This window comes from Schistocerca gregaria, chromosome 7 (assembly GCF_023897955.1).
Source record: "Schistocerca gregaria isolate iqSchGreg1 chromosome 7, iqSchGreg1.2, whole genome shotgun sequence".
NCBI lineage: Eukaryota > Metazoa > Arthropoda > Insecta > Orthoptera > Acrididae > Schistocerca > Schistocerca gregaria.
The window spans coordinates 89348064-89372319 of NC_064926.1; the positions used below are offsets into that span (position 1 = coordinate 89348064).

Consider the following 24256-nt stretch of genomic DNA (forward strand, 5'->3'; position numbering starts at 1 on the left):
TCTTTGCCTCTGCACTTCCGCCTTGACTGACATCTCTGCCCAAACTCTTTGCCTTTAAATATGTCTGCTTGTGTCTGTATATGAATGGATGGATGTGTGTGTGTGTGTGTGTGTGTGTGTGTGTGTGTGTGTGTGTGTGTGTGCGCACGAGTATATACCTATCCTATTTTCCCCCTACGGTAAGTCTTTCCACTTCCGGGATTGGAATGGCTCCTTACACTCTCCCTTAAAACCCACATCCTTTCATCTTTCCTTCTCCTTCCCTCTCTCCTGGCGAAGCAACCGCCCGTTGCAAAAGCTCGTAATTTTCTGTGTGTGTTTGTGTGTTATTTTATTGTGCCTTTCTACCGGCGCTTTCCCGTTTGGTAAGTCTTGGAATCTTTGTTTTTAATATATTTTTCCCATGTGGAAGTTTCTTTCTATTTTATTTAAAAACAAAGATTCCATGATTTACCAATCGAGAAAGCACTGGTAGATAGGCAGAATAAAAAAACACACAAATACACGGACAAAATTTCGAGCTTTCTCAACCCCTCGGTTGCATCGTAAGGAAAGAGGGAAGGAGAGGGAAAGACAAAAGGATGTGCATTTTAAGGGAGAGGGTAAGAAGTCATTCCAATTGCGGGAGTGGAAAGACTTACCTTAGGAGGAAAAAGGGACAGGTATACACTCGCACACTCGCACACACACACACACACACACACACACACACACACACACACACACACACACACATCCGCACATATACAGACACAAGCAGACATGCGCAAATGCAAAGAGTTTGGGCAGAGATGTCAGTCGACGCAGAAGTACAGAGGCAAAGATGTTGATGAGTGACAAGTGATGTACGAGGGGCGGCAACTTGAAATTAGCGGAGGTTGATGCCTGGTTGGTAATGGGAAGAGAGGATATATTGAAGGGCAAGTTCCCATCTCCGGAGTTCTGATAGGTTGGTGTCACTTCCATGTAGAGTGTATCACTAACAAAAATTATCACATATATTACAATATGCCGTACTACCACATACACCATATTACTAACAGAAATATTCAATAACTGAAATTAAGATGATTTATATGTATCAAGCCTACATTTGTACTATTAGTTTGTTTTTTAGATCATGCCTAGAATTGGCAAGTATCTGGAATCTACATTTGCACCAGAAAACATAGTACGACTCTGAACCTAATACTAAGACTCAAAGTTTATGTTGAAGCATTTTTTACATCACATATAATGATTATGTGTAATAACTAAATAATAAAGCTCATCCAAGTAACACAAATATGGCTAAATTCATACACCTCTAAACAATAATGGCATAAAACAATAGGTCCAATGAAGAATCCACAACAAACTGTTTCACTTGGAATTTAAATGTGTGCACCACTAATTCTGCCTCACCATTTGATTGTGGGTGGAATGGCAGAGCCATAACATGATGAATGCCATGACAGGAACAAAATAACTGAAAGGTGTGGGAAATGAATTATGGCCCATTACAGGAAACTAAGTTACAAGGCAAAATAGGAAAATAAACCTCAAAAGCAAATGAATTAACACCTAAGCTGAAGTCAATGCACACTGGAGAATGTAAGGCAACTGGGAAAATGCATCCATGACCAAGAGCCAATAAAATTTAAAGAAGGGACCCACAAAGACTACACGACTGGGGTGTAGCAGGCCAGGGGGACAGGACACCCTGGGAGCTGCCTGTTCTCGGGCAAACCGCTCACAAGCCATGACAAAATGGACAATTGTACAATCAATCCCTGACCAAAAAGCATGCCTCCTAGCTAGCAGTTTAGCTCCCAGATGGCCCAGTTGGAGTAGGCATAGAACCTCATAGCATAAAACATCAGGAATGACTACTTTGGGAAAGGCATCTTTTGTGGACAACAGCAAACACTGTCAAAAGCACTGAAGTGATACTGTTAGGAAAAATAATTGCACCAGAGGCCTGAAGCCTGACCCAACAGTTAACCTGGCCAGCCCTGTTGAACCAACCAAACCTCCTCATGGAGAACCGGATTGTATGAAACGGCAGCTTCTATGTGTGAGCTTGTGATTGGTGAACCCTCAACTGCAGACTGCATTTCAGTATCAAGACACAAGCAAAGGAATTCTTCATAATCAAATTTGGGAGAGGGACCCACAGGAAGGCAGGACAAATCATTCACATTGGCACATTCAGACAAAGGCAGAAAATCGATTTTGTAATTGTAGGGAGACAGCACCCAATGTTGTGGGTGGTGTCGTAGTGCTTCAAGAATTTACATACAAATTCTGGAACCAGTCGACCTTCTGGCACCTCAAACATGCGATATTTAAAAGATAAGTGTGAGTGAGAGGCTATTTACTGCACAACACGTCTGCGTGCGTAGGATTGACATTTATCGTGGGAAGACAGGAGCTGCGTCAGACAAGTGGCGCCAAGAAGTGTTTGCCGGTCGCATCTTGGAAACTGTATTAAAAGGACAAGGAGTGTCTGTGTAATATTCCGTGGTTTCTGGTACTGTGATTATCGTAAAAAAGACAAACAAACAATTGACCATAGACTTTTACTTACTTCATGTCTTACCTCTGAATGAAGCAAGATGTACGTCATGTTCAAAAATGATTCAGACACTAAACTGTGTTTAATGAATTCTAATGTTTGATGGCTAAGTTGACTTGCCCAAGTTTAAATGTTTATACAAAAAATGGCAAAGTTGTTTTTTGTGATGGTTGAAAATATATTGTGATTGAACTGAAAGTATTCGGTGAGTAACCTTTTATTTCAAAAGTAGAGCCTTTTAAATTCCTATAACCAGCAAGAGTCTTCAGAGAACAAGTTTTGGAAGATCGAGCTAGCTGATTATCCAGAGAAAAGGATCAGCTAGACACATCAAGTAAGTCAACTGATGAGATGGAGGTGTGAATATTGAATGCAATCCAGTTTCGCACTGCTTCTCGTGTTTTCAAAATGTTAGAGTATGCTACCTTGTCAGGTAAGTAGCTGTGAGAGCTAAACAAGGAAACCAAGGGTTTATGGTCAGTAATAAGATGACACTTGGAGCCATACAAAAAAACATGCAATTTCTGGAGTGCATAGACTATGAAAAGAGCCTCTTTTTCCATGTGAGAGTAATGCTGAAGTAAGAGAGTTAAGAGGCAAAAGCAACAGGTGGTTCAGAGTCATCAGCATATCAGTGTGATAGGACCATGATGAGGCTATATTGTGAGGTATGAGGCACCGAAACTACATGCTAGTCTGAAGAGAACATAGGAAAACAAGAGTAGTTCAGGTTTCAACATTTGAAAGATACATATGCAATCTAGACTCTAGCAAAAAGGTAAATTCTTACATAAGAAGGCGTGCAATGGGTGGGCTGATGTGGCCAAACCCAGCAGGATTTTATGGTAGTGTGCTATCAGGTTAGGAATGTCTCAAGCTCCTCTGAGGATGTGTGAGGTAGAGACATAACAGCAGAGACACGGTCTGGCAGAGGGTGAAATCCATCCACAGAATCTCAAATGCCAAATAAACAACAGAAGGTTGAAAAAACTGAGGTTTTGTGTAGTTAATGCTCTCAGGGTGTCTCTGTCCCCCTTGGCCTGCTCCACAGCAGCCATGAGGGCGCATTCATGTAGACTTTGTTGGTCCCTTCTCTAATTCTTCTCAGCTCTCAGTTTTGGATGTACTTTCCCAGTTTCATTACATTCTCCGGCATGCATCGACACCAGCTGAGGTCACATTTTGTACACTTTTGAGGGTGTTTTCCCTGTTGAGGGGTTGCCTTGTAGCTTAGTTTCTGATAAGTAGCACTAATTCATGTCCCACACATTTCAATTGTTTTCATTTCCATCACGCCATTCCACACTAGTGCCTATGTTCAAGTCCCAAATGAAAAAGTCTATTGTGGATTCTTCACTGTACAACAGTATTCTCCATTTTCTGAGCACCTACCACTAAACACCTACTGGGGAGCGGAGCATGGCTGAGTAACTTCAGGGCTGGTAGCCACACACAGTTCTCCACCTTCTGTGGCTTGTGCTGCACCTGCCACAGTTGGGCTCATCTGGCCACTCTGTGCCAGGATTGCTGGTGAGAACCCAGGGGATCGATCACACACCCGAGTGGACATCAGCACTATCATCCATTGCTAGAGACACTGTTTTTGTGACTCCATAAGGCCGACGGGCTGGTGGCACAACAGTCTGATCAGTTGCAACCTTGCTCTCTGCCAGAAGAAACCAGTTTACACATGCAGTCACTGTTGCCGGAGCCTGCTCCACTGCCCTCTGCCTCAAGTCCATCGTTGCCTCCTGTGGAAGTGTCCCCATTCTGCTGGCTGCCTCCTCCATGGGCAGTGCACTGGAGTTCCAGCTTCCCAGTCTGCGAATCTGTCTCCAGCCTCAGATCTGTTGCTACAGCCTGCCATTCTGGTTGGGCTGCTTCCACTAGCACCCTCGCCATCACTGTCTCACCTACTGTTGCCAGTCAGTCCAGCACCATCTCCCCCATACTGGGATCTGCTTGTTGTGGCAATGCAGAGATGGTGACAGCACTTTCCTCCCTGGTTCTGTCATCGGGCACTGGGGAGGCCTGCACTTCCACGTGTTTAAGCCATACGCTCTGGTGTCCGCCCGGCACATTGTCCCATTCCTGCTGTCCGCACCTGCTGCTGCTGCTCCAGATCTGACGGACATGTCTCTTGTTGGGCTGCCAGCATTTCCTCCATCACCCGGGTGCTGTCTTTTGGTGAGGGAAAGGCATGTCGTGTCCTGCTACTAGTACATGTTAGTGTGCCTAATGCAGTGTCGCCACATGTGTGTACTTAAACTGACTGCCAAATGTATCAGTGTGGGCCAGCCACATGGCACGATCTATGCTGCACTGTCTACAAGCAACCCCCACCTAGACATGTGTGGAGCAGTGCTGATCACTCCGTGTTCTTTCAGTTTGCACTGCTCACGTCAGTTGTTCTGTGTATCATTTATGTTGCACCTCCTGTATCATTCTTTTGCCCTGTTACACGTGGAGTCACAAAATGCTTATTTCTGTCATTGTTCAGTGGTTTTATGTATTACTTGGTTCTTACAGTGAGGCTGTTGAAAGATTACTTAATCACATTTAACTGATCCTTTAAAGAATGTCCTGATGATAAATCCTTTCTACGGATTTTGCAACTGACCTTAAGCTTGCTTGTGTTTCCTTATCAGAAAAATGTGTGCTGTTTCACTGTATCTCAAAATCCCACCAATATAAATGTGCACATGAAAAAGTGATGCACACTAATTGGGAACTTTACAATCTCGTTCCAATCAGTTCGAATGCTTCATTCCTCCAGCAAGCTGTGATACTGTGCTGCTGTAAGAGAAATAATTTGTTTCTCATACTTTACAGAGAAGCAGAAATATTCAATCTGTCTGTCTCTTTGTCTTTTGAAAGAGTTTAGTTGGCTTTCTATCCTGTATTCCGTTAGCTTGTTATTTCATTTTGATGTTCATATCACAGTTCCTCCTAAGGTCACAAAACAATTTTTGTCAGAGTAAACATTTCTGAAAATGAAATATGTCATTTTTCTTTCTATCTCCTGCCTTTTGATGCTGGTATGGTCTTTGAGTGACTAGATAAATCAACTTAATGTATTTATTGATATAAGGTAAGATCAAAAATTATTGGGATTTTTGTGATGTTGGTAAGAACAATTTTATTTTTGAATTTGCTGAACACTTTCTGCATGGCTCTCTTTGGACTTATTGTGGATACATTCAGATTTTGTTTGTCAACAACTACGTTTAAATCTGTTGTGTGATACTAATTGCTTTCTGAGCAACTATCTTGGATGTTGAACCACAATGGGTATTTCCTATTCATCACAACTTTGTTTAGCACATACCAATCAAAGGCATATTGTATCACACTCTTTAACTTTGTCCATGTATACTAGACATTTTCAAAAAGCATTCTTAATCTAAGAGCTTACTGGTTGAATATGACTGAATATGATTTTCAGTTTTTATCCCCCAACACACCTTTTACTAAGGAGGAATATCTTTCTACTTTTCTTAATAGTACTATTGTCACCTATAATCAGTGATGCTGTAATGGCCTTATGATCACTGAATTCCTGCTCTACAATAAGTGAATCAATGTGTGGGCCCATTTATATAGAGAGAAGCTCGAAAGTTGGTTCTCTGTCCAAGTTGGTTCCCTGTCTAACTGTAAAAGGTATTCATTAAGAACAATATCATATGAATCTCTGATTGTACCAGCTACCTTAACGGCCTGAGTTTCTCATTCTACAGCCAGTAAGTTGATTTTCCTTCGTACTATAACATGATCAGAAATATTATGGGTATTTTCTCCCAGTTTTCCCAGAAATCATCCAACGCTACTACTTCTAGGCCAAGGGGTCCATAAAAGCAACCTATTACCATATTTCAACCACCTTTAATACTTATCATCAGCCAAATTACAGTGCTTAACATTTAAACAATGGAAACTGCAGGTTGGAATATCAACAATATAGGAAAAGATAAATTGTTACTCACTGTAAAGAAGACATGTCGAGTTGCAGACAGATACAACAAAAAGACACTTACACATTAGCTTCAGGTTAGGAAATCCACACACATTCATTCACACAAGCCAGCACACCTCGCGTGCACATGACTGGTTGCTGAGATCAAAATGCAACTGTCGTGCAGAATGGAAGGAAAAATCTGCATTTCCTAAGAGGAGGATGAACTGTGATGGTCCCATCACATGGTCGCTGCTCTCTCCTGAGGTCATGCCATTAGACTTCTTTTTGTGGCTTGACGACAAGGATCGTGTGTACACAATACCAGTCAATGACACTGCTATCCCATGTGCACAAATCAATGAAGCAATCAGAACTGCTGATGTTGCCATGCTGACACGTACATGGGCAGAACTTGACTATTGCCTTGACATTCTATGAGCGATGACTGGACACACACTGAAATTCAGACAAAACAGCAAAAACTACGAGAGCTGCTGGAAATTTCACAACACACCATTCTGCTTTGTCAATCTAGAGAATTACTATATGCACAGTATAATTTGTTCCTTTATAAGGGATGCTAGAAGTGTAAGCATGCGATCACCACCTAGTTTTAAGGGCTGATATGGAGGAAGGAGAGGAGTGGGGAAACAAGCCCTGCCTCCTCCTCACAGGGCAGGCTGCACCCTGGAATCAACATTGCATTCACAGTACCTACTACAATGAAACACTGTGTTGTATTGTTTAGAAGCTGATGTTGATGATGGTCACTAACATTTTGTATCAGCCCAAAGACATCCTACTTCCACCCATTTCTTCAGTCCCAGAAGAGGCCCAAGTTATATTGTGCGAAGAGTCCAAGCACTTACATAGCTGCCAGTTTACAGCTCCAAGCAGTCCTGAGGGACAAATTATTATCTGTTAAAAATCTATGAAAAGAACTCCACCAGAAAAAAAACTATGCTTTGTGTGCAGGATAGTAGCTCTAAGACTGGTGGAGACTTATCTGTCTTTCAAGAGGAAATTGTGATTGGGAAAAATTACATATATAATTTTTTCATGCATGTGTAAATACTCTTAGTAGAAATAGCTTTCAAAAGACAACAAATCAATACATGAAGTAATGAACTCAGTTTTCTGAACTGAATTTCATAGTGTACACTCAGGAAGGCATGATACTGCTCACAATTTTCCATCCCAAAATTATTTCAAGGTCATAACAAACTTTATGACTACCCTTCATGCATAATACTTTTCATTAATGTCAGGTTAGTTTCATCCTCCTTTCCAGCCTGTACTTCATAAACACATTTTTAAATCTTCAATGTATTCTTCATTTAATAGTTATGTAATTTAACTACAAGTATGTACACCAAAGCTTTGCAGTCTTGAAGCATATATAGAAATACTAATAGCAGCAATGCAGGTTCCGATAAATCTTGTTATGAGGGAGAGCTAATTTAGATGAAATAGCAAAAAAGTTTAGTATGTACATGTGCTGTGAACAACTAAATTAAATTCTCGACTAAATATCACATCACTTTGTTTCAAATTTGAAAACTTTAACAGTGCATCTAACTGTTTCGTGGCCCACTCAAAATCACCAGCTGGAGCACAGTACAATGTGACTTTTACTATGCACTTCCTATGAATTTCTGTTCACACAGCATGCTTCAGTACCTTGGCCATTTCGAACTTTAAGAGTATGAATGGTTTATGTTTACATTTCTTCTAAATAGATGAGGAAACTATACCTCTTACTTCACTTTGCAGAGTGGTTCAAGCTCTCTGGGTAGCCGTAATTTATAATGTAAAGTCCATACTCCACATGAGCATAGTAAAATGAAATAAAGATGATCCACTGAGTTGCAAGCAGATACAATAAAAAGACTTTTATGCATTAACCTCTTGGCCAAAGCTTACCTCAGCAAAGAAAACACACACACACACACACACACACACACACACACACACACACACATTCACACAAGCAAGCACATCTCACACACACAAGACTGCCATCACTGGTAGTGCTGACCGGTTGGTGCTGACACTGGTAGCAGCCATGTGCATGGTGTGTGCTTGTGTGTGTGTGTGTGTGTGTGTGTGTGTGTGTGTGTGTGTGTGTGTGTGTGTGTTCCTTTGCTGAGGAAGGCTTTGGCCAAATGCTGTAATATGTGACACTCTTTTCATTGTGCCTGCCTGCAACTCAATGCATCATCTTTATGGTGAGTAGAAAACTATCCTGTTCCTAATATTGTTGATATTCCAACCCGAAATTTCCATTGTTCAGTATGAAATAAAACTACACAGTAATGCTTCATAGCTAGACAAACAGGTTTCAGCAATATTGTTACACTAGTGATTTGTTCAAAATCAGAAAAAAAGATCACCAACTACATAAAAAAGACCGCTGAACAGAGGAAGACACTCACTAAACAGGTACAAAAGAGTGCTAAACATTAAAAAATGATCACTCAATACTAAAGAAAGATCACCCAAGAAGTAAGGAGCTCACCAATCGATGAAAAAGATGACACTTGAGAATTGCAGAAGTAACCATATTGACAAAACAGAAGCAGATGCCTAAAGAGCAGTTATCTGCATCAAAGAAATAGTCATCAGAGCAAAAATAAAAAAGAAAAGTATGAGGAAGAATGGTTGACCAGTGATTATCTTCAAAAGGTGACATTTTTAGTACTGCCAATAGCACAGGGGTGGGTTGGAGAAAGTTAAAAAAAGGGTCTATCATTCAGAGCCCAAGATGAGGGGATAACCCCTATAATTTCTGTGTTACTTATATGCCCTTCCTTTTTCATCTTTCCCAATCTATATCTATCCCCCCCCCCCCCACCCCCCCCCACCCCCCCTGGAAGAAACTAGGCCCACTATTACCAAAAGCTAAGATAGTTTCCTGTACTTTTATCAGCAGTGCTAAACTTCCAACTGCTGAGTCTAAGTACTGGTCAGATATTCTGTCTTGCAGTTTTATAATTTTCTCAAGGGAATTTTCCTTTTGACCAATACAGATTTTTTAAAGGGCATCATCTCTTTGCTGTTGACTTTAATGTTTTATTTTTCAGTACGCAACTGCAATTTTGGAACTATGGCTACTGGCAAGTGCTGAAATTGCAACAATGTATTGAAAAAATAAAATATTACAGCCAGTGGTGGAAAGATGATGTCCTTGAAAAAATTCATTTTGGGTGTGGAAACCAAGCACTATAAGTTATGTAATATACACTCCTGGAAATGGAAAAAAGAACACATTGACACCGGTGTGTCAGACCCACCATACTTGCTCCGGACACTGCGAGAGGGCTGTACAAGCAATGATCACATGCATGGCACAGCGGACACACCAGGAACCGCGGTGTTGGCCGTCGAATGACGCTAGCTACACAGCATTTGTGCACTGCCGCCGTCAGTTTCAGCCAGTTTGCCGTGGCATACGGAGCTCCATCGCAGTCTTTCACACTGGTAGCATGCCGCGACAGCGTGCACGTGAACCGTATGTGCAGTTGACGGACTTTGAGCGAGGGCGTATAGTGAGCACGCGGGAAGCCGGGTGGACGTACCGCCGAATTTCTCAACACGTGGGGCGTGAGGTCTCCACAGTACATTGATGTTGTCGCCAGTGGTCGGCGGAAGGTGCACGTACCCGTCGGCCTGGGACCGGACCGCAGCGACGCACGGATGCACGCCAAGACCGTAGGATCCTATGCAGTGCCGTAGGGGACCGCACCGCCACCTCCCAGCAAATTAGGGACACTGTTGCTCCTGGGGTATCGGCGAGGACCATTCGCAACCATCTCCATGAAGCTGGGCTACGGTCCCGCACACCGTTAGGCCGTCTTCCGCTCACGCCCCAACATCGTGCAGCCCGCCTCCAGTGGTGTCGCGACAGGTGTGAATGGAGGGACGAATGGAGACGTGTCATCTTCAGCGATGAAAGTCGCTTCTGCCATGGTGCCAATGATGGTCGTATGCATGTTTGGCGCCGTGCAGGTGAGCGCCACAATCAGGACTGCATACGACCGGGCACACAGTGCCAACACCCGGCATCATGGTGTGGGGAGCGATCTCCTACACTGGCCGTACACCACTGGTGACCGTCGAGGGGACACTGAATAGTGCACGGTACATCCAAACCGTCATCAAACCCATCGTTCTACCATTCCTAGACCGGCAAGGGAACTTGCTGCTCCAACAGGACAATGCACGTCCGCATGTATCCCGTGCCACCCAACGTGCTCTAGAAGGTGTAAGTCAACTACCCTGGCCAGCAAGATCTCCGGATCTGTCCCCCATTGAGCATGTTTGGGACTGGATGAAGCGTCGTCTCACGCGGTCTGCACGTCCAGCACGAACGCTGGTCCAACTGAGGCGCCAGGTGGAAATGGCATGGCAAGCCGTTCCACAGGACTACATCCAGCATCTCTACGATCGTCTCCATGGGAGAATAGCAGCCTGCATTGCTGCGAAAGGTGGATATACACTGTACTAGTGCCGACATTGTGCATGCTCTGTTGCCTGTGTCTATGTGCCTGTGGTTCTGTCAGTGTGATCATGTGATGTATCTGACCCCAGGAATGTGTCAAGAAAGTTTCCCCTCCCTGGGACAATGAATTCACGGTGTTCTTATTTCAATTTCCAGGGTGTACATCATGAGACTGTAAAGGTGTTTTTGTGTTTCATTTACGCCATATCATTTGTTCTACATTTTGGGGAAGGAGAATTACCATTAAAGATTAATAGTAGAGTTACTTCTCATTAATTCTACTTTTGCAATGGTACAAAAATGTGGATGTTTGGCCTTATATCAGTTTGAGATGCAGTTTCATCTTTCACCAGTTAATTTGTGAAACACCGTTTATTTTGGTTAAGTGTCAGTGAATTCTAGGCCTGATTTAAAGATAAAGGTATATGAGAATACCTAACTAAGCAAGAATCTACAATACTTCTCTAATAAGGATTAAGCCCTCCTGTTGTGTATCATTACAAGTAAAGAGAAGTAAACACACAGCTTCAGTCTGGAATAAAAACTGGAAACCAGGTATCAGATGCAGATCACACTATGAACAAAAGCAATGATAACCATGATAATAAGTGTCTCAAAGGTGATGCCAACTAACAACGGAGACACTCTGTAAGTGATTCTGATTGAGTTCATTGCAGCATTCTAATTTTTGCTTCTGTATATTAATGGGCTTTGAACAGCAACATTACCAGATGCCAAAGGTCTCGCTGAGGCCTTTTCAGATCAAAATTATGCCCCCCTCCCATACCTTGTCTACAAATAGACCTCCCACACCTTGTCTCCTCAGTCACCTACTGTTCCAAACATACATATGAACTGGGTACAAAGGAGAGCCCTCTCATGACTCAGCACCCAAAAATGGAACAACCGTATCACATTATCCACTAGGGCTTTGACTACCTGTTGTTGCACCCAGAAATGAGAAATATCCTCCTCAATCCTCCCACAGTGGTATTCTGCTAACCAATCAAACTATAGAATATCCTTGTCCATCCCTACGCCACCCCTGTGATCTGTTCCATGCGTCCTCCCGGTACCACACATTCCAGTCCTGTCACAGGCATCTCCTACCCCAAAGGGGAAGGACACCTATAGAAGCAGCTATGTGGTCAAATGACTTACATGGAAACATCGTGTGACAATCTAGATGGGCATGATTACTAACAAGCTGTCTGTCCACATGAATGACCACCCCAAACCGTGGCCAAGAGACAGCTGGACTATCCATCATGTAACTGAAAATTTAGCTCACTTTCCCAATTGCTGAGTATCCCACACAACACTGCGTGTTTGACTTGAATGACTGCTTCACAATCTGTGCAACTTCGATTCTTCCCACCAACACCTACCTTACTGAATTACTCAGGCATTAATTCTCCCTACAACACATCTATTATTCCTGTAATCCCCTGACCTCAACCTTCACTAGTCACTGTCCCCACGTGCCTGCTCCCACTCCAACATCACACATACTTGTTATCCCCCTCCCCAGTGCAGTGCACAGTCATTTGCCCTTCTCTGTTTCCCCGTCCCAATGCTGCAACCTAGAAGCCCACCAACGTGCCCCCACCACCTCCAAGTGCTACAGGATCAACTAGCACTCCATCTCATTTTGCCACAATCCACCTCCCCTTCTCACCTCACACCTCTTCTGCATCACCACTGTCCACCCCAGAACCATTACTGGCATAAGACCGAAATACTGGCATATTATCCTGCCCTAATGTCGTAAGGTATCACTGGGGTACTTCATCAAACCAAGATTAAATGTTACAAATCCAACAGTGTGTCAAATGAACTATTTGTGGAGTGAATTGAAGTATGTCTATCTGAAGCCTGTTCAGAGAACTCGATATACTAACTAATACTTCTTAGTATATCTATTCTTTAATGAAATATCTCTCTTTAAAACCAACAACTCTGTTAAGGGAATCTGTATTAGAAATGAAAACAGTGTATGGAAACACTTATAGTTACTCACTCAGTCCAGAAAGTTGTCAAATTAATCAATGATTAATTTTCATTAACCTGGCTGAAACCACAAAAAGTTTGGCCTATAAAAAATAACATCCATTATTTTGAAAACAACAGGGAACACAGTCACTACAAATTGACTGAATGATATCATTTTACAGTATTGTTGTCACTGGTCTAAGTGAGAGGTCTCCTTAATTTCGTTTCTACTGCTGTACATTTCAGCCGTGAAGGTACTCTCAAATCTATCATAAATTCGTATCATCAGAAACGCCACACTAGAATGTACAAATGTAATTTGTAAATGTTGATTTACTATGAATTATATTATAAACACCACTCGTAAATTTCTGAAAATTCTCAAAAATATGCCTTTAATCACATAGATATACATTGAAATGAGCCAAAACAATTGTGTGAATGAGGACTCTATTGCAAAAGTTGTATAAAGCACAAATATAGATCACAACTGATGATGTAGCATGAAATGCTATTCTCGCAGTACCGGTACACATCATTTGAATTAAACAATATATTATGACATATGCGTATGTTATGAGATAATTAACATGAAAAAAAATTTTAGATAGAATGTTAGGAATTAGATTTTCCACGTGAATATCACTGACACCATGTGCTCTCATTAATACATAAAGGAAATATCAGAAATCGGTATATGTATGTAAATAAATGCACAAAATGCTTGGATTTTCACTTGGCCTGTTTCATGACACCTCCTACTTTAGTGTACGAAAGGTGAACAGTCTAGCATCAGTTTATCCCAGTCAAAACAGTGGAAATTGTGAAGCACCACAAAGCACTTATTTCACAAATGACAGTGTCCCAGTGACACTTTGTGCAACTGCACTTGGAAAAAAGTATTGTTACCGTTCAGTTGATGTCACCAGGCCAGAGTCTATTTTTTAATGTTTATCAGTATGTCACTTACAGAAGTAAAGATTTTGTAAATTTCAGTGTTATAACAAAGAAGAAAGAAGAAAAACAAACTTTGACACTTTTCATTCTAGAACACTAATTTGGAAGAAGCCAAATCACTAATCCTCTTACTGAATTACTATAAGAGAGGAAGCTTCACACATCTTCCAATGACCAATAAAAGCCTGCAAGTCTCAAATAATGAAACAAAAGGAATCAAATGAAAGGTCATTGCTATACTTGCTGAAAAGATAAGTTGATTACCAATGAAGTTTCAAATCAAACAGAAAAGTTGTCATATACACTTTAGTACAAGTCAAATCTGTTTCTACCATTACAACAGAAACACACTCAGAAACGAAGTACATGGATTTCTGGAACCACAAGTAACACTCAGGCAGAAATAGCTTTGGAAAAAAGAACAGTGAGATCATGAGATATGCAGTTCACAATTAGTTTCAGTTGACTAAAGAAGAAGAAGAAGAAGAAGAATAAGAAGAAGAAGAAAAAGAAAAAGATGTGATCCTATGAGTGAAAAGTAAATTACAATCAGTTTTAGTAGCATGATAAATTTTACACTGTTAAAAGTACTTATGATTATGTCAGTCAGTAAAGATGTGGTGCATAAACAAAGCTCTAGACTTTTACTGTTCACCTCCCTTGCAAAATGGTGAGGCAAGCTATTTTTATTTTCTACTACACAGTTATAATGATTTGGAAATTTATATTCAAATACAATCTTACATGCTAACATCAACAGCTCTGCAAGTACAAATGAACACCATTAATAATTTTTTGGGAGAATATCTAAAACCAGGACTGTCAGTAAAAACGGATGGCGACCATCTTGATAATTACAGTTTTAGTACTAAAAACATGCAAAATTAACAAACAATAACAATGAACAAAATAGCTCAAGAACATTATACCAATAACAATAGGGAGCAGGTAAGAAACTATCACCAATTATAGAAACGCAGACACTATGAAAGATGTTATGTTGACAGATATCACATTAATTACGTATATAAATTAGCTATAGATAAAATAGAAAGAAACTTCCACATGAGAAAAATATATTAAAAACAAAGATTCCAAGACTTACCAAGCGGGAAAGTGCCGGTAGACAGGCACAATAAAATAACACACAAACACACACACAAAATTTCGAGCTTTCGCAACCGGCGGTTGCTACGTCAGGAAAGAGGGAGGGAGAAGGAAAGATGAAAGGATGTGGGTTTTAAGGGAGAGGGTAAGGAGTCATTCCAATCCTGGGAGCAGAAAGACTTACCTTAGGGGGAAAAAAGGATAGGTATATACTCGCACACACACACACACAAATCCATCCATACATATACAGACACAGGCAGACGTTGTTGTTGTTGTCTTCAGTCCTGAGACTGGCTTGACGCAGCTCTCCATGCTACTCTATCCTGTGCAAGCTTCTTCATCTCCCAGTACCTACTGCAACCTACATCCTTCTGAATATGCTTAGTGTATTCATCTCTTGGTCTCCCTCTACGATTTTTACCCTCCACGCTGCCCTCCAATACTAAATTGGTGATCCCTTGATGCCTCAGAACAGGTCCTACCAACCGATCCCTTCTTCTGGTCAAGTTGTGCCACAAACTTCTCTTCTCCCCAATCCTATTCAATACTTCCTCATTAGTTATGTGATCTACCCATCTAATCTTCAGCATTCTTCTGTAGCACCACATTTCGAAAGCTTCTATTCTCTTCTTGTCCAAACTATTTATCGTCCATGTTTCACTTCCCTACATGGTTACACTCCATACAAATACTTTCAGAAATGACTTCCTGACACTTAAATCTATACTCGATGTTAACAAATTTCTCTTCTTCGAAACGCTTTCCTTGTCATTGCCAGTCTACATTTTATATCCTCTCTACTTCGACCATCATCAGCTATTTTGCTACCCAAATAGCAAAACTCATTTACTAGTTTAAGTGTCTCATTTCCTAATCTAATTCCCTCAGCATCACCCGACTTAATTCGACTACATTCCATTACCCTTGTTTTGCTTTTGTTGATGTTCATCTTATATCCTCCTTTCAAGACACTGTCCATTCCGTTCAACTGCTCTTCCAAGTCCTTTGCTGTCTCTGACAGAATTACAATGTCATCCGAATTTTTCTTTTGTTTCCCTTACTGCTTGCTCAATATACAGATTGAATAACATCGGGGAGAGGCTGCAACCCTGTCTTACTCCCTTCCCAACCACTGCTTCCCTTTCATGTCCCTCGACTCTTATAACTGCCATCTGGTTTCTGTACAAATTGTAAATAGCCTTTCGCTCCCTGTATTTTACCCCTGCCACCTTTATAATTTGAAAGAGAGTATTCCAGTCAACATTGTCAAAAGCTTTCTCTAAGTCTACAAATGCTAGAAACGTAGGTTTGCCTTTCCTTAATCTTTCTTCTAAGATAAGTCGTAAGGTCAGTATTGCCTCACGTGTTCCAGTATTTCTACGGAATCCAAACTAATCTTCCCCGAGGTCGGTTTCTACTAGTTTTTCCATTCGTCTGTAAAGAATTTCAGTTAGTATTTTGCAGCTGTGGCTTATTAAACTGATAGTTCGGTAATTTTCACATCTGTCAACACCTGATTTCTTTGGGATTGGAATTATTATATTCTTCTTGAAGTCTGAGGGTATTTTGCCTGTTTCATACATTTGCTCACCAGATGGCAGAGTTTTGTCAGGAGTGGGTCTCCCAAGGCCGACAGTAGTTCCATTGGAATGTTGTCTACTCCGGGGGCCTTGTTTCGACTCAGGTCTTTCAGTGCTCTGTCAAACTCTTCACGCAGTATTGTATCTTCCATTTCATCTTCATCTACATCCTCTTCCATTTCCATAATATTGTCCTCAAGTACATCGCCCTTGTATAGACCCTCTATATATTCCTTCCACCTTTCTGCTTTCCTTTCTTTGCTTAGAACTGGGTTGCCATCTGAGCTCTTGATATTCATACAAGTGCTTCTCTTTACTCCAAAGGTCTCTTTAATTTTCCTGTAGGCAGTATCTATCATACCCCTAGTGAGATAAGCCTCTACATCCTTACATTTGTCCTCTAGTCATCCCTGCTTAGCCATTTTGCACTTCCTGTCGATCTCATTTATGAGACGTTTGTATTCCTTTTTGCCTGCTTCATTTACTGCATTTTTATATTTTCTCCTTTCATCAATTAAATTCAATATTTCTTCTGTTACCCAAGGATTTCTACTAGCCCTCCTCTTTTTACCTACTTGATCCCCTGCTGCCTTCACTACTTCATCCCTCAAAGCTATCCATTCTTCTTCTACTGTATTTCTTGCCCCCATTATTGTCAATTGTCCTTTATGCTCCCCATGAAACTCTGTACAGCCTCTGGTTTAGTCAGTTTATCCAGGTCCCATCTCCTTAAATTCCCACCTTGTTGCAGTTTCTTTAATTTTAATCTGCAGTTCATAACCAATAGATTGTAGTCAGAGTCCACATCTGCCCCTGGAAATGTCTTACAATTTAACACCTGTTTCCTAAATCTCTGTCTTACCATTATATAATCTATATGAAACCTGTCAGTATCTCCAGGCTTCTTCCATGTATACAGTGTTCTTTCATGATTCTTGAACCAAGTTAAGTTGTGCTCTGCGCAAAATTCTACCAGGCAGTTTCCTCTTTCGTTTCTTACCCACAATCCATACTCACCTACTACGTTTCCTTCTCTCCCTTTTCCTACTGACGAATTCCAGTCACCCATGACTATTAAATTTTCGTCTCCCTTCACTATCTGAATAATTTCTTTTATCTCATCATACATTTTTTTCAATTTCTTCGTCATCTGCAGAGCTAGTTGGTATATAAACTTGTACTACTGTAATATGTGTGGGCTTCGTATCTATCTTGACCACGATAATGCTGTTTGTAGTAGCTTACCCGCATTCCTCTTTTCCTATTCATTATTAAGCCTACTCCTGCATCACCACTATTTGATTTTGTGTTTATAACCCTTTAGTTACCTGACCAGAAGTCTTGTTCCTCCTGCCACCGAACTTCACTAATTCCCACTATATCTAACTTTAACCTATCCATTTCCCTTTTTAAATTTTCTAATCTACCTGCCCGATTAAGGGATCTGACATTCCACACTCCGATCCGTAGAATGCCAGTTTTCTTTCTCCTGATAACGGCATCCTCTTGAGTAGTCCCCTCCTAGAGATCCGAATGGGGGACTATTTTACCTCCGGAATATTTTACCCAAGAGGACGCCATCATCATTTAATCATACAGTAAAGCTGCATGCCCTCGGAAAAAATTACGGCTGTAGTTTCCCCTTGCTTTCAGCCGTTCACAGTACCAGCACAGCAAGGCCGTTTTGGTTATTGTTACAAGGCCAGATCACTCAATCATCCAGACTGTTGCCCTTGCAACTACTGAAAAGGCTGCTGCCCCTCTTCAGGAACCACAAGTTTGTCTGGCCTCTCAACAGATACCCCTCCATTGTGGTTGTACCTACGGTATGGTACGGTATTGCTGAGGCACGCAAGCCTCCCCACTAACGACAAGGTCCATGGTTCATGGACATATTTCAAGGCAAAGAGTTTGGGCAGAGATGTCAGTCGAGGCGGAAGTGCAGATGCAAAGATGATGTTGAATGACAGGTGAGGTATGAGTGGAGGCAACTTGAAATTTGTGGAGATTGAGGCCTGGTGGATAACGAGAAGAGAGGATATATTGAAGGGCAAGTTCCCATATCCGGAGTTCGGATAGGTTGGTGTTGGTGGGCAGTATCCAGATAACCTGGACGGTGTAACACTGTTCCAAGATGTGCTGGCCATGCACCAAGACATGTTTAGCCACAGGGTGATCCTCATTACCAACAAACACTGTGTGCCTGTGTCCATTCATGTGAATGGACAGTTTGTTGCTGGTCATTACCACATAGAAAGCGTCACAGTGTAGGCAGGTCAGTTGGTAAATCACGTGGGTGCTTTCACACGTGGCTCTGCCTTTGATCATGTACACCTTCCGGGTTACAGGACTGGAGTAGGTGGTGGTGGGAGGGTGCATAGGACAGGTTTTACACTGGGGGCGGTTACAAGGGTAGGAGTCAGAGGGTAGGGAAGGTGGTTTGGGGGTTTCATAGGGATGAACCAAGAGGTTACGAAGGTTAGGTGGATGGTGGAAAGACACTCTTGGTGGAGTGGGGAGGATTTCATGAAGGATTGATCTCATTTCGGGGCAGGATTTTAGGAAGTCATATCCCTGCTGGAGAGCCACATTCAGAGTCTGATCCAGTCCCGGGAAGTATCCTGTCACAAGTGGGGCACTTTTGGGGTTCTTCCGTGAGAGGTTCTGGGTTTGAGGGGATGAGGAAGTGGCTCTGGTTATTTGCTTCTGTACCAGGTCGGGAGGGTAGTTGTGGGATGCGAAAGCTGTTTTCAGGTTGTTGGTGTAATGGTTCAGGGATTCAGGACTGGAGCAGATTCGTTTGCCACGAAGGCCTAGGATGTAGGGAAGGGACCGTTTGATATGGAATGGGTGGCACCTGTCATAATGGAGGTACTGTTGCTTGTTGGTGGGTTTGATGTGGACGGATGTGTGAAGCTGGCCATTGGACAGATGGAGGTCAACGTCAAGGAAAGTGGCATGGGATTTGGAGAAGGAACAGGTGAATCTGATGGAACCAAAGAGTTGAGGTTGGAGAGGAAATTCTGGAGTTGTTCTTCACTGTGAGTCCAGATCATGAAGATGTCATCAATAAATCTGTACCAAACTTTGGGTTGGCAGGCTTGGGTAACCAAGAAGGCTTCCTCTAAGCGACCCATAAATAGGTTGGCATACGAGGGGGCCATCCTGGTACCCATGGCTGTTCCCTTTAATTGTTGGTATGTCTGGCCTTCAAAAGTGAAGAAGTTGTGGGTCAGGATGAGGAAAGAGCTTTTAGGTAGGGTGGCAGGTGATCGGCGTGAAAGGAACTGCTCCATTGCAGCGAGGCCCTGGGCATGCGGGATATTTGTGTATAGGGAAGTGGCATCAATGGTTAAAGGATGGTTTCCGGGGGTAACAGACTGGGTAAGGATTCCAGGCGTTCGAGAAAGTGGTTGTGTCTTTGATGAAGGATGGGAGACTGCATGTAATGGGTTGAAGGTGTTGATCTACGTAAGCAGAGATACGTTCTGTGGGTGGTTGGTAACGACCTTCCCTACCCTCTAGCTCCTACCATTGTAATCGCTCCCGGTGAAAAACCTGTCCTATGCACCCTCCAACCACCACCTACTCCAGTCCTGTAACCCAGAAGGTGTACACGATCAAAGGCAGAGCCACGTGTGAAAGCACCCACGTGATTTACCAACTGACCTGCCTACACTGTGACGCTTTCTATGTGGTAATGACCAGCAACAAACTGTCCATTCACATGAATGGACACAGGCACACAGTGTTTGTTGGTAATGAGGATCACCCTGTGGCTAAACATGTCTTGGTGCACGGCCAGCACATCTTGGCACAGTGTTACACCGTCAAGGTTATCTGGATACTTCCCACCAACACCAACCTATCCGAACTCCGGAGATGGGAATTTGCCCTTCAATATATCCTCTCTTCTTGTTATCCACCAGGCCTCAATCTCTGCTACTTTCAAGTTGCCGCCACTCATACCTCACCTGTCATTCAACATCATCTTTGCCTCTCCACTTCCGCCTCGACTGACATATCTGCCCAAACTCTTTGCCTTTAAATATGTCTGCTTGTGTCTGCATATGTATGGACGGATTTGTGTGTGTGTGTGTGTGTGTGCGAGTATATACCTATCCTTTTTTCCCCCTAAGGTAGTCTTTCCACTGCCGGGATTGGAATTACTCAATAACTCCTTACCCTCTCCCTTAAAACCCACATCCTTTCATCTTTCCTTCTCCCTCCCTCTTTCCTGACGAAGCAACCGCCGGTTGCGAAAGCTCATAATTTTGTGTGTGTGTTTGTGTGTTATTTTATTGCGCCTGTCTACCGGCGCTTTCCCTCTTGGTAAGTCTTGGAATCTTTGTTTTTAATATATAAATTAGCTATGTTTTATTCAATGTTTCTGATTTGTTTTAAGACATTAAGCATGGTAACACTGTTTATTATGCAAAAGTGTTTCTTTAACAGCATGACTGAGGAGGGAACTCCACAGGGGTGTTAAAAGAATGCAATTGCTGAAATCCAAAGCATAATATGTTTTGGCATTGTGAAATGTCCTGGATAATTCTGGAGGTAATTAAACAGAAAAAATTTTTCTTTACAATTTCTAATTGTAGATAATTTAATGCTGCTTACTATACACAAAGTTTTGATTGGATTGTTATGGAATGACTTTTTTAAGTGCTCCTCAGATCATTTGATACATTGGCTTATCCCAAGTTGACACTCTCCACCACAAATTTTTACAAGGTAGAGAGAACAAGTGAGAATGGTGAACTTAAACAAGACACATTAGTTATATCCAGATAGGAAGCTGTGATCTGATTGATATTATTATAAAAATTCAAGCCAAAGTCTTGAGTATATACCTATTACTGGATAGATAACAGTACTGAAAGAAATTTGAAGATTGGAAGTGTGATAAGGACAATGACATGGTGCTCAAAATTATACAAGAAAGAAAATATCATAGACAGAAAGAAAGTTGAAAAAGTTGTAGACTCTAATGAATAGTGAATATACCTCTAATTATTTCATAAAGTTAGGACATGTTTGTCACAGAGATGATACCATCATCCAATTATCAGTCACTCATAAAGTCTGAGTAAAATATAAGACTCAGATAATGTTAATACAGAGGAAAAATGAAAAAATTAAAGAGATAACAGTGTAACAGGCAAAGGGAGAATATGTAACAAAGCAGAAAACCATTCACCAAACTTACTACAACTACATCTACATGGATACTCTGTAAATCACATTTAAGTGCCTGGCAGATGGTTCATTGAACCACAATTCTCTGTTATTCCGATCTTGTATAGCATGTGGAAAGAACAAGCATATATATCTTTCCTTTCAAGCTTTGATTTCCCTTATTTTATCATTCTGATCATTTACCCTATGATGGCTGGTGTCAACAAAATATTTTCACTTTTTGAGGAGAAAGAAGGTGATTGAAATTTTGTGAGAAGATTCTGGCACAATGGTTGTTTTAATGAAGTCCACTCCAAATCCTGTATCATTTCAGTAACACTCTCTCCCATATTTTGCGGCAGTACAAAATGGGCTGACCTTCTTTGAACTTTTTCTGTGTACTCCATCAATCATATCTGGTAAGGATCCCACACCGTGCAGCAGTATTCTAAAAGAGGATAGACAAGCACAGTGTAGGCAGTCTCCTTAGTAGATCTGATACATTTTCTAAGTGTCCTGCCAATAAAACACAGTCTTTGGTTAGCCTTCCCCACAATATTTTCTATGTGTTTCTTCCAATTTAAGTTGTTCGTAATTGTAATTCCTAGATGTTTAGTTGAATTTATGGCCTTTAGGTTTGACTGATATATCGTGTAACTGAAGTTTAACAGGTTCCTTTTAGCAGTCATGCAGATGACCTCACACTTTTCATTATTTAGGTTTAACTGCCAATTTTCGCACCATACATGTATCTTTTCTAAATTGTTTTGCAATTTGTTTTGATCTTCTGATGACTTCATTAATTGATAAATGACAGCATCATCTAAAAGCAACCTAAGACAGCTTCTCAGATTGTCTTCCAAATCGTTTATATAGACAAGGAACAGCAAAGGGCCTATAACACTACCTTGAGGAATGGCAGAAATCACTAGTTTTTAACTCTATGACTTTCCATTAATTACTATGAACTGTGACCTCTCTGACAGGAAATCACAAATCCAGTCACATAACTGAGATGACATTCCATAAGCACACAACTTCGTTACAAGCTGCTTGTGTGGTACACTGTCAAAAGCCTTCCGGAAATCCAAATCTACAAAATCTATCTGTAATCCATTATCCCTTATCAATGGCACTCAACACTTCATGCAGATAAAGAACTAGGTGTGTTTCACAAGAATGATGTTTTCTAGATCCATGTTGACTGTGTGTCAAAAGACCGTTTTCTTTGAGGTAATTGATAATGTTAAAACAAAATATATGTCCCAAAATGTTAATGATATGGGCCTGTAATTTAATGGATTATAATTTAGTGGATTACTCCCACTACCTTTCTTTAACATTGATGTGAACTGTGCAACTTTCCACTCTTTGGGTATGGATCTTTCATTGAGCAAACTGTTGTATATGACTTAAATATGGAGCTATTGCATCAGCATACTCTAAAAGGAACCTAATTTGCATACTGTCTGGACCAGATGACTTGCTTTTATTAAGCAATTTAAGTTGCTTCAATACTCCGAGGATATTTATTTCTACATTATTCATATTGACAGCTATTCTTGATTAGAATTCTGGAATATTTACTTCGTCTTCTTTTGTGAAGGCATTTCGGAAGGCTGTGTTTAGTAACTCTGCTTTGGCAGCACTGTCTTCGATAGTATATCCATTACTATCACACAGAGAAGGCATTGATTGTGTCTTGCTGCTAACATACTTGACATACAACCAGAATCTCTTTGGATTTTCTCCCAGATTTCAAGACAAAGTTACATTGTGGAAATTATTATAAGCATCTCACATTGAAGTTCGCACTAAATTTCAAGCTTCTGTAAAAGACCACCAATCTTGGGGATTTTGCATCTGCTTAAATTTGGCATGTTTGTTTCAGTGTTTCTGCAACAGTGCTCTGACCTGTTTTGTGTACCAAGGAGGATCAGCTCTGTCGTTTGTTAATTTATTTGGTGTAAAACTCTCAATTGCTACTGATACTATTTCTCTGAATTGAAGCCACATCTGGTCTACATTTTACTGTTAATGTGTAAGGAGTGGAGATTGTCTATATGGAAGGCATCAAGTGAATTTTTTTCTGCTTTTTTGAATAGGTATACTTTTTGTTTCTTTTGGGAGGATTTGAGTGTTACAATGTTCAATCTCACTATGACAAACCTGTGTTCACTAATCCCTGTATCCATTTTGATGCTCATTATTAACTCAAGATTTTTGTTGCTAAGAGATCAAAGGTGTTTTCACAACTGTTTACTGTTTGCAAGGACTCATGAACTACCTGCTCAAAATAATTTTCAGAGAATGTGTTTAGTGCAATTTCATATGGTGTTTTATGTATACTTCCGGGACTAAACGTATTTTCACCAACATATTGAGGGTAAATTAAAGTCACCACCAACTATAATCACATGAGT

The 24256-nt window shown here is 41.2% G+C and overlaps 1 protein-coding gene across 1 annotated transcript in view; it reads right to left on the reverse strand.

The window, feature by feature from the left end:
• The window catches only part of LOC126281292 (ras-specific guanine nucleotide-releasing factor 2-like), a 1771818-nt gene that overhangs the window by 150103 nt on the left and 1597459 nt on the right, over window positions 1-24256 (reverse strand). The window lies entirely within an intron of this gene.